Genomic DNA, 15,170 nt, shown 5'->3' on the forward strand with positions numbered 1-15,170 from the left:
CAGGGGTTTAACTCAGTGGTAGAGCGTAGGAATCCAGTTCAAGAAGTCCCCGTTTCATAACCATATACCCTCTTCAATAGATCCTATTAAAATGTTTTTCAACCCAATGCACTGTAAGAAACAATAGAAGCAATAAGATATATCATCATTTCATATACAAAAGAATGAACAATTGGGTTTAACTATGCTCTTAGCACAAAATCAACAAACTGCAGTAGAGAAGCAGTTGCATTTTGCAGAATTTGTGCATTTGACAAAAGATTTTTTTTTCATGTTCCAAGATCTACATGTGATACGAAATGTATGAATTCTTGCACTGGAAACCTCACTGTATTTTACCAAGGCACATAAAGGACATCCTTCGCACCCCATATACTTATAAGGAGGGTTTGGTGGCTGAAAATGCTTTGCTTTGAAGGCGATTGCATGTTGCTTCCACTTTGTACATATTACTGAATCAATAAAGGTGAACATTTCAGAAATGGGGGTATAGCTCCGGAGTAGAGCATTTCACTGCAGATCAAAAGGTCACTAGTTCAAATCTGGGTGCCCCCTTGTCCAACTGTTTTACCTGTAGAAATATGTTTTAATTAAATAAATTGAAGTAAACATTTACAATCTTAGCATTTTATGTAATGAGCAACACATTTCTACATTTGAAATACTCCTGATCATCACCTGAAACATAGGGTAAACACCATTAAGCTGTTTAGGATTTCTTCATATGATACAAGCTGTGTTTTACATTCACCCAAGTTCTACTGGTGATATGATCAGTTTGAAATAGTTAATTGGAAGCTCTTATGAATGTTATAAAACTGTGGTGGAAACCAATAATATGCCCTTAATGAAATGTATTAATTTGTACAGCTGACCAGAAGTGCACTGATGCCATTAGTTCTACAAGTTCCATAGAGTCACCCACTCTATCACCTTTTTAAAAAAGGGCAGTTTTCAACATTCAAGGGTTTATGTCAGTGGTAGAGCGTAGGAGTGTAGTTCAAGAAGTCCCTGTTTCATAACCATATACACTCTTCAATAGATCCTGTTAAATGTTTTTCAACCCGATGCACTGTAAGAAACAATAAGATATATAATCATTTCATATATAAAACAATGAACAATTGGGTTTAACTATGCTCTTAGCACAAAATCAACAAACTGCAGTAGAGAAGCAGTTACATTTTTCAGAATTTGTGCGTTTGACAAAAGATTTTTTTTCCATGTTCCAAGATCTACATGTGATACGAAATGTATGAATTCTTGCAATGGAAACCTTACAGTATTTTACCAAGGCAGATAAAGGACATCCTTCGCACCCCATATACTTATAAGGAGGGTTTGGTGGCTGAAAATGCATTGCTTTGATGGTGATTGCATGTTGCTTGCACTTTGTACATATTACTGAATTAATAAAGGGGAACTTTTCAGAACAGGGGGTATAGCTCAGTGGTAGAGCATTTGACTGCAGATCAAGAGGTCCCTAGTTCAAATCTGGGTGCCCCCTTGTTCAACTGTTTTACCTGTAGAAATATTTTTTTAATTAAATAAATTGAAGAAAACATTTACAATCTTAGCATTTTATGTAATGAGCAACACATTTCTACATTTGAAATACTCCTGATCATCACCTGAAACATAGGGTAAACACCATTAAACTGTTTAGGATTTCTTCATATGATACAAGCTGTGTTTTACATTCACCCATGTTCTACTGGTGATATGATTAGTTTGAAATAGTCCATTGGAAGCTCATATGATTGTGATAAAACTGTGGTGGAAACCAATAATATGCCCTTAATGAAATGTATTAATTTGTACAGCTGACCAGAAGTGCACTGATGTCATTAGTTCTACAAGTTCCATACAGTCACCCACTCTATCACCTTTTTAAAAAAGGGCAGTTTTCAGCATTCAAGGGTTTATGTCAGTGGTAGAGTGTAGGAGGGCTTTTCAAGAAGTTCCTGTTTCATAACCATATACCCTCTTCAATAGATCCTGTTAAAATGTATTTTTTAACCGAATGCACTGTAAGAAACAATAAGATATATCATCATTTCATATACAAAAGAATGAACAATTGGGTTTAACTATGCTCTTAGCACAAAATCAACAAACTGCAGTAGAGAAGCAGTTACATTTTGCAGAATTTGTGCATTTGACAAAAGATTTTTTTTCCATGTTCCAAGATCTACATGTGATACGAAATGTATGAATTCTTGCAATGGAAACCTCACAGTATTTTACCAAGGCAGATAAAGGACATCTTTTGTACCCCTTATACTTATAAGGAGGGTTTGGTGGCTGTAAATGCATTGCTTTGATGGTGATTGCATGTTGCTTCCACTTTGTACATATTACTGAATAAATAAAGGTGAACATTTCAGAAATGGTGGTATAGCTCAGGGGTAGAGCATTTCACTGCAGATCAAAAGGTCCCTAATTCAAATCTGGGTGCACCCTTGTCCAACTGTTTTACCTGTAGAAATATGTTTTTAATTAAATAAATTGAAGTAAACATTTACAATCTTAGCATTTTATGTAATGATCAACACATTTCTACATTTGAAATACTCCTGATCATCACCTTGAACATAGGGTAAACACCATTACGCTGTTTAGGATTTCTTCATATGATACAAGCTGTGTTTTACATTCACCCATGTTCTACTGGTGATATGATTAGTTTGAAATAGTCCATTGGAAGCTCATATGATTGTGATAAAACTGTGGTGGAAACCAATAATATGCCCTTAATGAAATGTATTAATTTGTACAGCTGACCAGAAGTGCACTGATGTCATTAGTTCTACAAGTTCCATACAGTCACCCACTCTATCACCTTTTTAAAAAAGGGCAGTTTTCAGCATTCAAGGGTTTATGTCAGTGGTAGAGTGTAGGAGGGCTTTTCAAGAAGTTCCTGTTTCATAACCATATACCCTCTTCAATAGATCCTGTTAAAATGTATTTTTTAACCGAATGCACTGTAAGAAACAATAAGATATATCATCATTTCATATACAAAAGAATGAACAATTGGGTTTAACTATGCTCTTAGCACAAAATCAACAAACTGCAGTAGAGAAGCAGTTACATTTTGCAGAATTTGTGCATTTGACAAAAGATTTTTTTTCCATGTTCCAAGATCTACATGTGATACGAAATGTATGAATTCTTGCAATGGAAACCTCACAGTATTTTACCAAGGCAGATAAAGGACATCTTTTGTACCCCTTATACTTATAAGGAGGGTTTGGTGGCTGTAAATGCATTGCTTTGATGGTGATTGCATGTTGCTTCCACTTTGTACATATTACTGAATAAATAAAGGTGAACATTTCAGAAATGGTGGTATAGCTCAGGGGTAGAGCATTTCACTGCAGATCAAAAGGTCCCTAATTCATATCTGGGTGCACCCTTGTCCAACTGTTTTACCTGTAGAAATATGTTTTTAATTAAATAAATTGAAGTAAACATTTACAATCTTAGCATTTTATGTAATGATCAACACATTTCTACATTTGAAATACTCCTGATCATCACCTTGAACATAGGGTAAACACCATTACGCTGTTTAGGATTTCTTCATATGATACAAGCTGTGTTTTACATTCACCCAAGTTCTACTGGTGATATGATCAGTTTGAAATAGTCCATTGGAAGCTCTTATGAATGTTATAAAACTGTGGTGGAAACCAATAATATGCCCTTGATGAAATGTATTAATTTGTACAGCTGACCAGAAGTGCATTGATGTCATTAGTTCTACAAGTTCCATAAAGTCACCCACTCTATCATCTTTTTTAAAAAGGGCAGTTTTCAACATTCAAGGGTTTATGTCAGTGGTAGAGCGTAGGAGTGTAGTTCAAGAAGTCCCTGTTTCATAACCATATACCCTCTTCAATAGATCCTGTTAAAATGTTTTTCAACCCAATGCACTGTAAGAAACAATAAGATATATCATAATTTCATATACAAAACAATGAACAATTGGGTTTAACTATGCTCTTAGCACAAAATCAACAAACTGCAGTAGAGAAGCAGTTACATTTTGCAGAATTTGTGCATTTGACAAAATATTTTTGTTCCATGTTCCAAGATCTACATGTGATACGAAATGTATGAATTCTTGCAATGGAAACCCCATTGTATTTTACCAAGGCAGATAAAGGACATCTTTTGTACCCCTTATACTTATAAGGAGGGTTTGGTGGCTGAAAATGCATTGCTTTGATGGTGATTGCATGTTGCTTCCACTTTGTACATATTACTGAATAAATAAAGGTGAACATTTCATAAATGGGGGTATAGCTCAGGGGTAGAGCATTTCACTGCAGATCAAAAGGTCCCTAATTCAAATCTGGGTGCCCCCTTGTCCAACTGTTTTACCTGTAGAAATATGTTTTTAATTAAATAAATTGAAGTAAACATTTACAATCTTAGCATTTTATGTAATGAGCAACACATTTCTACATTTGAAATACTCCTGATCATCTCCTGAAACATTAGGTAAACACCATGAAACTGTTTAGGATTTCTTCGTATGATACAAGCTGTGTTTTACATTCACCCAAGTTCTACTGGTGATATGATTAGTTTGAAATAGTCCATTGGAAGCTCATATGATTGTGATAAAACTGTGGTGGAAACCAATAATATGCCCTTAATGAAATGTATTAATTTGTACAGCTGACCAGAAGTGCACTGATGTCATTAGTTCTACAAGTTCCATACAGTCACCCACTCTATCACCTTTTTTAAAAAAGGGCAGTTTTCAGCATTCAAGGGTTTATGTCAGTGGTAGAGTGTAGGAGGGCTTTTCAAGAAGTTCCTGTTTCATAACCATATACCCTCTTCAATAGATCCTGTTAAAATGTACTTTTTAACCGAATGCACTGTAAGAAACAATAAGATATATCATCATTTCATATACAAAAGAATGAACAATTGGGTTTAACTATGCTCTTAGCACAAAATCAACAAACTGCAGTAGAGAAGCAGTTACATTTTGCAGAATTTGTGCATTTGACAAAAGATTTTTTTTCCATGTTCCAAGATCTACATGTGATACGAAATGTATGAATTCTTGCAATGGAAACCTCACAGTATTTTACCAAGGCAGATAAAGGACATCTTTTGTACCCCTTATACTTATAAGGAGGGTTTGGTGGCTGTAAATGCATTGCTTTGATGGTGATTGCATGTTGCTTCCACTTTGTACATATTACTGAATAAATAAAGGTGAACATTTCAGAAATGGTGGTATAGCTCAGGGGTAGAGCATTTCACTGCAGATCAAAAGGTCCCTAATTCAAATCTGGGTGCACCCTTGTTCAACTGTTTTACCTGTAGAAATATGTTTTTAATTAAATAAATTGAAGTAAACATTTACAATCTTAGCATTTTATGTAATGATCAACACATTTCTACATTTGAAATACTCCTGATCATCACCTTGAACATAGGGTAAACACCATTACGCTGTTTAGGATTTCTTCATATGATACAAGCTGTGTTTTACATTCACCCAAGTTCTACTGGTGATATGATCAGTTTGAAATAGTCCATTGGAAGCTCTTATGAATGTTATAAAACTGTGGTGGAAACCAATAATATGCCCTTGATGAAATGTATTAATTTGTACAGCTGACCAGAAGTGCACTGATGTCATTAGTTCTACAAGTTCCATAAAGTCACCCACTCTATCATCTTTTTTAAAAAGGGCAGTTTTCAACATTCAAGGGTTTATGTCAGTGGTAGAGCGTAGGAGTGTAGTTCAAGAAGTCCCTGTTTCATAACCATATACCCTCTTCAATAGATCCTGTTAAAATGTTTTTCAACCCAATGCACTGTAAGAAACAATAAGATATATCATAATTTCATATACAAAACAATGAACAATTGGGTTTAACTATGCTCTTAGCACAAAATCAACAAACTGCAGTAGAGAAGCAGTTACATTTTGCAGAATTTGTGCATTTGACAAAAGATTTTTGTTCCATGTTCCAAGATCTACATGTGATACGAAATGTATGAATTCTTGCAATGGAAACCCCATTGTATTTTACCAAGGCAGATAAAGGACATCTTTTGTACCCCTTATACTTATAAGGAGGGTTTGGTGGCTGAAAATGCATTGCTTTGATGCTGATTGCATGTTGCGTCCACTTTGTACATATTACTGAATAAATAAAGGTGAACATTTCATAAATGGGGGTATAGCTCAGGGGTAGAGCATTTCACTGCAGATCAAAAGGTCCCTAATTCAAATCTGGGTGCCCCCTTGTCCAACTGTTTTACCTGTAGAAATATGTTTTTAATTAAATAAATTGAAGTAAACATTTACAATCTTAGCATTTTATGTAATGAGCAACACATTTCTACATTTGAAATACTCCTGATCATCTCCTGAAACATTAGGTAAACACCATGAAACTGTTTAGGATTTCTTCGTATGATACAAGCTGTGTTTTACATTCACCCAAGTTCTACTGGTGATATTATCAGTTTGAAATAGTCCATTGGAAGCTCATATGAATGTTATAAAACTGTGGTGGAAACCGATAATATGCCCTTAATGAAATGTATTAATTTGTACAGCTGACCAGAAGTGCACTGATGTCATTAGTTCTACAAGTTCCATACAGTCACCCACTCTATCACCTTTTTAAAAAAGGGCAGTTTTCCGCATTCAGGGGTTTAACTCATTGGTAGAGCGTAGGAATCCAGTTCAAGAAGTCCCCGTTTCATAACCATATACCCTCTTCAATAGATCCTATTAAAATGTTTTTCAACCCAATGCACTGTAAGAAACAATAGAAGCAATAAGATATATCATCATTTCATATACAAAAGAATGAACAATTGGGTTTAACTATGCTCTTAGCACAAAATCAACAAACTGCAGTAGAGAAGCAGTTGCATTTTGCAGAATTTGTGCATTTGACAAAAGATTTTTTTTTCATGTTCCAAGATCTACATGTGATACGAAATGTATGAATTCTTGCACTGGAAACCTCACTGTATTTTACCAAGGCACATAAAGGACATCCTTCGCACCCCATATACTTATAAGGAGGGTTTGGTGGCTGAAAATGCTTTGCTTTGAAGGCGATTGCATGTTGCTTCCACTTTGTACATATTACTGAATCAATAAAGGTGAACATTTCAGAAATGGGGGTATAGCTCCGGAGTAGAGCATTTCACTGCAGATCAAAAGGTCACTAGTTCAAATCTGGGTGCCCCCTTGTCCAACTGTTTTACCTGTAGAAATATGTTTTAATTAAATAAATTGAAGTAAACATTTACAATCTTAGCATTTTATGTAATGAGCAACACATTTCTACATTTGAAACACTCCTGATCATCACCTGAAACATAGGGTAAACACCATTAAGCTGTTTAGGATTTCTTCATATGATACAAGCTGTGTTTTACATTCACCCAAGTTCTACTGGTGATATGATCAGTTTGAAATAGTTCATTGGAAGCTCTTATGAATGTTATAAAACTGTGATGGAAACCAATAATATGCCCTTAATGAAATGTATTAATTTGTACAGCTGACCAGAAGTGCACTGATGCCATTAGTTCTACAAGTTCCATAGAGTCACCCACTCTATCACCTTTTTAAAAAAGGGCAGTTTTCAACATTCAAGGGTTTATGTCAGTGGTAGAGCGTAGGAGTGTAGTTCAAGAAGTCCCTGTTTCATAACCATATACACTCTTCAATAGATCCTGTTAAATGTTTTTCAACCCGATGCACTGTAAGAAACAATAAGATATATAATCATTTCATATACAAAACAATGAACAATTGGGTTTAACTATGCTCTTAGCACAAAATCAACAAACTGCAGTAGAGAAGCAGTTACATTTTTCAGAATTTGTGCGTTTGACAAAAGATTTTTTTTCCATGTTCCAAGATCTACATGTGATACGAAATGTATGAATTCTTGCAATGGAAACCTTACAGTATTTTACCAAGGCAGATAAAGGACATCCTTCGCACCCCATATACTTATAAGGAGGGTTTGGTGGCTGAAAATGCATTGCTTTGATGGTGATTGCATGTTGCTTGCACTTTGTACATATTACTGAATTAATAAAGGGGAACTTTTCAGAACAGGGGGTATAGCTCAGTGGTAGAGCATTTGACTGCAGATCAAGAGGTCCCTAGTTCAAATCTGGGTGCCCCCTTTTTCAACTGTTTTACCTGTAGAAATATTTTTTTAATTAAATAAATTGAAGAAAACATTTACAATCTTAGCATTTTATGTAATGAGCAACACATTTCTACATTAGAAATACTCCTGATCATCTCCTGAAACATAGGGTAAACATCATGAAACTGTTTAGGATTTCTTCGTATGATACAAGCTGTGTTTTACATTCACCCAAGTTCTACTGGTGATATTATCAGTTTGAAATAGTCCATTGGAAGCTCATATGAATGTTATAAAACTGTGGTAGAAACCAATAATATGCCCCTAATGAAATGTATTAATTTGTACAGCTGACCAGAAGTGCACTGATGTCATTAGTTCTACAAGTTCCATACAGTCACCCTCTCTATCACCTTTTTAAAAAAGGACAGTTTTCAGCATTCAAGGGTTTAACTCAGTGGTAGAGCGTAGGAATCCAGTTCAAGAAGTCCCCGTTTCATAACCATATACCCTCTTCAATAGATCCTGTTAAAATGTTTTTCAACCCAATGCACTGTAAGAAATAATAGAATTAATAAGATATATCATCATTTCGTATAAAACACAATGAATAATTGGGTTTAACTATGCTCTTAGCACAAAATCAACAAACTGCAGTAGAGAAGCAGTTACATTTTTCAGAATTTGTGCATTTGACAAAAGATTTTCTTTCCATGATCCAAGATCTACATGTGATACGAAATGTATGAATTCTTGCAATGGAAACCTTACTGTATTTTACCAAGGCAGATAAAGGACATCCTTCGCACCCCATACACTTATAAGGAGGGTTTGGTGGCTGAAAATGCATTGCTTTGATGGTGATTGCATGTTGCTTGCACTTTGTACATATTACTGAATTAATAAAGGTGAACTTTTCAGAACTGGGGGTGTAGATCATTGGTAGAGCATTTGACTGCAGATCAAGAGGTCCCTAGTTCAAATCTGGGTGCCCCCTTGTTCAACTGTTTCACCTGTAGAAATATTTTTTTAATTGAAGAAAACATTTACAATCTTAGCATTTTATGTAATGAGCAACACATTTCTACATTTGAAATACTCCTGATCATCACCTGAAACATAGGGTAAACACCATTAAGCTGTTTAGGATTTCTTCATATGATACAAGCTGTGTTTTACATTCACCCAAGTTCTACTGGTGATATGATCAGTTTGAAATAGTCCATTGGAAGCTCTTATGAATGTTATAAAACTGTGGTGGAAACCAATAATATGCCCTTAATGAAATCTATTAATTTGTACAGCTGACCAGAAGTGCACTGATGTCATTAGTTCTACAAGTTCCATAGAGTCACCCACTCTATCACCTTTTTAAAAAAGGGCAGTATTCAACATTCAAGGGTTTATGTCAGTGGTAGAGCGTAGGAGTGTAGTTCAAGACGTCCCTGTTCCATAACCATATACCCTCTTCAATAGATCCTGTTAAATGTTTTTCAACCCAATGCACTGTAAGAAACAATAAGATATATCATCATTTCATATACAAAACAATGAACAATTGGGTTTAACTATGCTCTTAGCACAAAATAAAAAAAATGCAGTAGAGAAACAGTTACGTTTTGCAGAATTTGTGCATTTGACAAAGTTTTTTTTCCATGTTCCAAGATCTACAGGTGATACGAAATGTATGAATTCTTGCAATGAAAACCTCACTGTATTTTACCAAGGCAGATAAAGGACATCTTTTGTACCCCTTATACTTATAAGGAGGGTTTGGTGGCTGAAAATGCATTGATTTGATGGTGATTGCATGTTGCTTCCACTTTGTACATATTACTGAATAAATAAAGGAGAACATTTCACAAATGGGGGTATAGCTCAGGAGTAGAGCATTTCACTGCAGATCAAAAGGTCCCCAGTTCAAATCTGGGTCCCCCCTTGTCCAACTGTTTTACCTGTAGAAATATGTTTTTAATTAAATAAATTGAAGTAAACATTTACAATCTTAGCATTTTATGTAATAAGCAACACATTTCTATATTTGAAATACTCCTGATCATCACGTGAAACATAGGGTAAACACCATTAAGCTGTTTAGGATTTCTTCATATGATACAAGCTGTGTTTTACATTCACCCAAGTTCTACTGGTGATATGATCAGTTTGAAATAGTCCATTGGAAGCTCATATGAATGTTATAAAACTGTGGTGGAAACCAATAACATGCCTTTAATGAAATTTATTAATTTTTACAGCTGACCAGAAGTGCACTGATGTCATTCGTTCTACAAGTTCCATAGAGTCATCCACTCTATCACCTTTTTTAAAAAGGGCAGTTTTCAACATTCAAGGGTTTATGTCAGTGGTAGAGCGTAGGAGTGTAGTTCAAGAAGTCCCTGTTTCATAACCATATACCCTCTTCAATAGATCCTGTTAAATGTTTTTCAACCCAATGCACTGTAAGAAACAATAAGATATATCATCATTTCATATACAAAACAATGAACAATTGGGTTTAACTATGCTCTTAGCACGAAATCAACAAACTGCAGTAGAGAAGCAGTTACATTTTTCAGAATTTGTGCATTTGACAAAAGATTTTCTTTCCATGATCCAAGATCTACATGTGATACGAAATGTATGAATTCTTGCAATGGAAACCTTACTGTATTTTACCAAGGCAGATAAAGGACATCCTTCGCACCCCATACACTTATAAGGAGGGTTTGGTGGCTGAAAATGCAATGCTTTGATGGTGATTGCATGTTGCTTGCACTTTGTACATATTACTGAATTAATAAAGGTGAACTTTTTAGAACTGGGGGTGTAGATCATTGGTAGAGCATTTGACTGCAGATCAAGAGGTCCCTAGTTCAAATCTGGGTGCCCCCTTGTTCAACTGTTTCACCTGTAGAAATATTTTTTTAATTGAAGAAAACATTTACAATCTTAGCATTTTATGTAATGAGCAACACATTTCTACATTTGAAATACTCCTGATCATCACCTGAAACATAGGGTAAACACCATTAAGCTGTTTAGGATTTCTTCATATGATACAAGCTGTGTTTTACATTCACCCAAGTTCTACTGGTGATATGATCAGTTTGAAATAGTCCATTGGAAGCTCTTATGAATGTTATAAAACTGTGGTGGAAACCAATAATATGCCCTTAATGAAATGTATTAATTTATACAGCTGACCAGAAGTGCTCTGATGTCATTAGTTCTACAAGTTCCATACAGTCACCCACTCTATCACCTTTTTAAAAAAGGGCAGTTTTCAGCATTCAAGGGTTTAACTCAGTGGTAGATCTAGGAATGCAGTTCAAGAAGTCCCTGTTTCATAACCATATACCCTCTTCAATAGATCCTGTTCAAATGTTTTTCAACCCAATGCACTGTAAGAAACAATAAGATATATCATCATTTCATATACAAAAGAATGAACAATTGGGTTTAACTATGCTCTTAGCACAAAATCAACAAACTGCAGTAGAGAAGCAGTTACATTTTGCAGAATATGTGCATTTGAAAAAAGATTTTTTTTCCATGTTCCAAGATCTACATGTGATACGAAATGTATGAATTCTTGCAATGGAAACCTCACTGTATTTTACCAAGGCAGATAAAGGATATCCTTTGCACCCCATATACTTATAAGGAGGGTTTGGTGGCTGAAAATGCATTGCTTTGATGGTGATTGCATGTTGCTTCCACTTTGTACATATTACTGAATAAATAAAGGTGAACATTTCAGAAATGGGGGTATAGCTCAGGGGTAGAGCATTTCATTGCCGATCAAAAGGTCCCTAGTTCAAATGTGGGTGCCCCATTGTCTAACTATTTTACCTGTAGAAATATGTTTTTAATTAAATAAATTGAAGTAAACATTTACAATCTTAGCATTTTATGTAATGAGCAACACATTTCAACATTTGAAATACTCCTGATCATCACCTGAAACATAAGGTAAACACCATTAAGCTGTTTAGGATTTCTTCATATGATACAAGCTGTGTTTTACATTCACCCAAGTTCTACTGGTGATATGATCAGTTTGAAATAGTCCATTGGAAGCTCTTATGAATGTTATAAAACTGTGGTGGAAACCAATAATATGCCCTTAATGAAATGTATTAATTTATACAGCTGACCAGAAGTGCTCTGATGTCATTAGTTCTACAAGTTCCATACAGTCACCCACTCTATCACCTTTTTAAAAAAGGGCAGTTTTCAGCATTCAAGGGTTTAACTCAGTGGTAGAGCGTAGGAATGCAGTTCAAGAAGTCCCTGTTTCATAACCATATACCCTCTTCAATAGATCCTGTTAAAATGTTTTTCAACCCAATGCACTGTAAGAAACAATAAGATATATCATCATTTCATATACAAAAGAATGAACAATTGGGTTTAACTATGCTCTTAGCACAAAATCAACAAACTGCAGTAGAGAAGCAGTTACATTTTGCAGAATTTGTGCATTTGACAAAAGATTTTTTTCCATGTTCCAAGATCTACATGTGATACGAAATGTATGAATTCTTGCAATGGAAACCTCACTGTATTTTACCAAGGCAGATAAAGGACATCCTTCGCACCCCATATACTTATAAGGAGGGTTTGGTGGCTGAAAATGCTTTGCTTTGATGGTGATTGCATGTTGCTTCCACTTTGTACATATTACTGAATAAATAAAGGTGAACATTTCAGAAATGGGGGTATAGCTCAGAGGTAGAGCATTTCACTGCAGATCAAAAGGTCCCTAGTTCAAATCTGGGTGCCCCCTTGTCCAACTGTTTTACCTGTAGAAATGTGTTTTTAATTAAATAAATTGAAGTAAACATTTACAATCTTAGCATTTTATGTAATGAGCAACACATTTCTACATTTGAAATACTCCTGATCATCACCTGAAACATAGGGTAAACACCATTAAGCTGTTTAGGATTTCTTCATATGATACAAGCTGTGTTTTACATTCACCCAAGTTCTACTGGTGATATGATCAGTTTGAAATAGTCCATTGGAAGCTCTTATGAATGTTATAAAACTGTGGTGGAAACCAATAATATGCCCTTAATGAAATCTATTAATTTGTACAGCTGACCAGAAGTGCACTGATGTCATTAGTTCTACAAGTTCCATAGAGTCACCCACTCTATCACCTTTTTAAAAAAAGGCAGTATTCAACATTCAAGGGTTTATGTCAGTGGTAGAGCGTAGGAGTGTAGTTCAAGACGTCCCTGTTCCATAACCATATACCCTCTTCAATAGATCCTGTTAAATATTTTTCAACCCAATGCACTGTAAGAAACAATAAGATATATTATCATTTCATATACAAAACAATGAACAATTGGGTTTAACTATGCTCTTAGCACAAAATCAAAAAAATGCAGTAGAGAAACAGTTACTTTTTGCAGAATTTGTGCATTTGACAAAGTTTTTTTTCCATGTTCCAAGATCTACATGTGATACGAAATGTATGAATTCTTGCAATGAAAACCTCACTGTATTTTACCAAGGCAGATAAAGGACATCTTTTGTACCCCTTATACTTATAAGGAGGGTTTGGTGGCTGAAAATGCATTGATTTGATGGTGATTGCATGTTGCTTCCACTTTGTACATATTACTGAATAAATAAAGGTAAACATTTCAGAAATGGGGGTATAGCTCAGTGGTAGAGCATTTGACTGCAGATCAAGAGGTCCTTAGTTCTAATCCGGGGGCCCCCTTGTTCAACTGTTGTACCTGTAGAAATGTTTCTTTAATTAAATAAATTGAAGAAAACATTTACAATTTTAGCATTTTATGTAATGAGCAACACATTTCTACATTTGAAATACTCCTGATCATCTCCTGAAACATAGGGTAAACACCATTAAGCTGTTTAGGATTTCTTCATATGATACAAGCTGTGTTTTACATTCACCCAAGTTCTACTGGTGATATGATCAGTTTGAAATAGTCCATTGGAAAATCTTATGAATGTTATAAAATGGTGGTGGAAACCAATAATATGCCCTTAATGAAATGTATTAATTTGTACAGCTGACCAGAAGTGCACTGATGTCATTAGTTCTACAAGTTCCATACAGTCACCCACTCTATCACCTTTTTAAAAAAGGTCAGTTTTCAACATTCAAGGGTTTATGTCAGTGGTAGAGCGTAGGAGTGTAGTTCAAGAAGTCCCTGTTTCATAACCATATACCCTCTTCAATAGATCCTGTTAAAATGTTTTTCAACCCAATGCACTGGAAGAAACAATAGGATATATCATCATTTCATATACAAAACAATGAACAATTGGGTTTAACTATGCTCTTAGCACAAAATCAACAAAATGCAGTAGAGAAACAGTTACGTTTTGCAGAATTTGTGCATTTGACAAAAGTTTTTTTTCCATGTTCCAAGATCTACATGTGATACGAAATGTATGAATTCTTGCAATGGAAACCTCACTGTATTTTACCAAGGCAGATAAAGGACATCCTTCGCACCCCATATACTTATAAGGAGGGTTTGGTGGCTGAAAATGCATTGCTTTGATGGTGATTGCATGTTGCTTGCACTTTGTACATATTACTGAATTAATAAAGATGAACATTTAAGAACTGGGGGTATAGCTCAGTGGTAGAGCATTTGACTGCAGATCAAGAGGTCCCTAGTTCAAATCTGGGTGCCCCCTTGTCCAACTGTTTTACCTGTAGAAATATTTTTAATTAAATAAATTGAAGAAAACATTTACAATCTTAGCATTTTATGTAATGAGCAACACATTTCTACATTTCAAATACTCCTGATCACCTCCTGAAACATAGGGTAAACACCATGAAACTTTTTAGGATTTCTTCATATGATACAAGCTGTGTTTTACATTCACCCAAGTTCTACTGGTGATATTATCAGTTTGAAATAGTCCATTGGAAGCTCATATGAATGTTATAAAACTGTGGTGGAAACCAATAACATGCCCTTAATGAACTGTATTAATTTGTAC

At 35.0% G+C, this 15,170-nt stretch overlaps 3 non-coding genes across 3 annotated transcripts; all 3 read left to right on the forward strand.

Annotated features, from left to right (window-relative positions):
* Positions 1–1,435: 1,435 nt before the first annotated feature.
* On the forward strand, positions 1,436–1,507 carry TRNAC-GCA (transfer RNA cysteine (anticodon GCA)). Its single transcript has one exon. It is a non-coding gene; the product is annotated as a tRNA-Cys (tRNA).
* Positions 1,508–8,127: 6,620 nt separating this feature from the next.
* TRNAC-GCA (transfer RNA cysteine (anticodon GCA)) lies at positions 8,128–8,199 on the forward strand. Its single transcript has one exon. It is a non-coding gene; the product is annotated as a tRNA-Cys (tRNA).
* A 6,587-nt stretch (positions 8,200–14,786) lies between these two features.
* Positions 14,787–14,858, forward strand: TRNAC-GCA (transfer RNA cysteine (anticodon GCA)). The gene has a single exon. It is a non-coding gene; the product is annotated as a tRNA-Cys (tRNA).
* The last annotated feature ends 312 nt before the right edge of the window (positions 14,859–15,170 follow it).

Source organism: Ambystoma mexicanum, unplaced genomic scaffold, assembly GCF_040938575.1.
Source record: "Ambystoma mexicanum isolate Mex_15411 unplaced genomic scaffold, UKY_AmexF1_1 Mex_scaf118, whole genome shotgun sequence".
Lineage (NCBI taxonomy): Eukaryota > Metazoa > Chordata > Amphibia > Caudata > Ambystomatidae > Ambystoma > Ambystoma mexicanum.